Source organism: Arachis hypogaea, chromosome 1 (assembly GCF_003086295.3).
Source record: "Arachis hypogaea cultivar Tifrunner chromosome 1, arahy.Tifrunner.gnm2.J5K5, whole genome shotgun sequence".
In the NCBI taxonomy this organism is placed as follows: Eukaryota; Viridiplantae; Streptophyta; class Magnoliopsida; order Fabales; family Fabaceae; genus Arachis; species Arachis hypogaea.
The window spans coordinates 12,754,944-12,756,343 of NC_092036.1; the positions used below are offsets into that span (position 1 = coordinate 12,754,944).

General features: G+C 36.1%; 1 non-coding gene across 1 annotated transcript; it reads right to left on the reverse strand.

Annotated features, from left to right (window-relative positions):
* Positions 1 to 919: 919 nt before the first annotated feature.
* LOC112716110 (small nucleolar RNA R71) lies at positions 920 to 1,023 on the reverse strand. The gene has a single exon (XR_003160163.1). It is a non-coding gene; the product is annotated as a small nucleolar RNA R71 (small nucleolar RNA).
* Between the last annotated feature and the right edge of the window lie 377 nt (positions 1,024 to 1,400).

Below are 1,400 nucleotides of genomic sequence, written 5' to 3' on the forward strand. Positions count from 1 at the left end.
ATCTTTTTCAAGACCACCTAACTACTTTTCTCTCTCTAATTTTCAGAAATTCCTCACCCTTTTTCAAAATTCTTTTTAATTAACTAATTATTTTAAATTTTAATTTTAATTTAATTTCTTCTCCTAATTTTCGAATTCTAACTAAATTTTAAAATAAAAACAAAAATATTTTTCTTTTCTTTTCTTCTAATTTTCGAATTTTCCTCTCTCTCTTTTTATTTATTTTATTTATTTACTAACACTTCTCTCCTCAAAACTCGAACCCCTCCCTTCTCTGTGTTCAAATTTTTCTTCTTCTTCCTTCATTCTTATTCTTCTACTCACATAAAGGAATCTCTATACTGTGACATAGAGAATTCCTCTTCTTTTCTGTTATCTTCTTTTTCATATGAGCAAGAGCAAGGACAAGGACATTCTTGTTGAAGCAGATCCTGAACCTGAAAGGACTCTGAAGAAGAAGCTAAGAGAAGCTAAAGCACAACAATCCAGAGAAAACCTTACAGAGAATCTCGAAAAAGAAAGAGACATGGCCAAACCCAACAACAATGCAAGGAAGATGCTTGGTGACTTTACTGCACCAAATTCCAACTTCCATGGAAGAAGCATCTCAATCCCTGCCATTGGAGCAAACAACTTTGAGCTAAAGCCTCAATTAGTTTCTCTGATGCAACAGAACTGCAAGTTTCATGGACTTCCATCAGAAGATCCTTTTCAGTTCTTAACTAAATTCTTGCAGATTTGTGATACTATTAAGACCAATAGAGTTGATCCTAAGGTCTATAATCTTATGCTTTTCCCTTTTGCTGTAAGAGACAGAGCTAGAACATGGTTGGATTCTCAACCTAAAGATAGCCTGAACTCTTGGGATAAGCTGGTCACGGCTTTCTTAGCCAAGTTCATTCCTCCTCAAAAGCTGAGCAAGCTTAGAATGGATGTTCAAACCTTTAGACAGAAAGAAGGTGAATCCCTCTATGAAGCTTGGGAAAGATACAAGCAACTGACCAAAAAGTGTCCTTCTGACATGCTCTCAAAATGGACCATCCTGGATATATTCTATGATGGTCTGTCTGAATTGTCTAAGATGTCATTGGACCATTCTGCAGGTGGATCTATTCACCTGAAAAAAATACCTGTAGAAGCTCAAGAACTCATTGAAATGGTTGCAAATAACCATTTCATGTACACCTCTGAAAGGAATCCTGTGAGTAATGGGATGCCTCAGAGGAAGGGAGTTCTTGAAATTGATTCTCTGAATTTCATATTGGCTCAAAATAAAATGTTGACTCAGCAAGTCAATATGATTTCTCAGAGTCTGAATGGTTTGCAAAATGCATCCAACAGTACTAAAGAAGCATCTTCTGAAGAAGAAGCTTATGATCCTGAGAACCCTGCAATGGCAG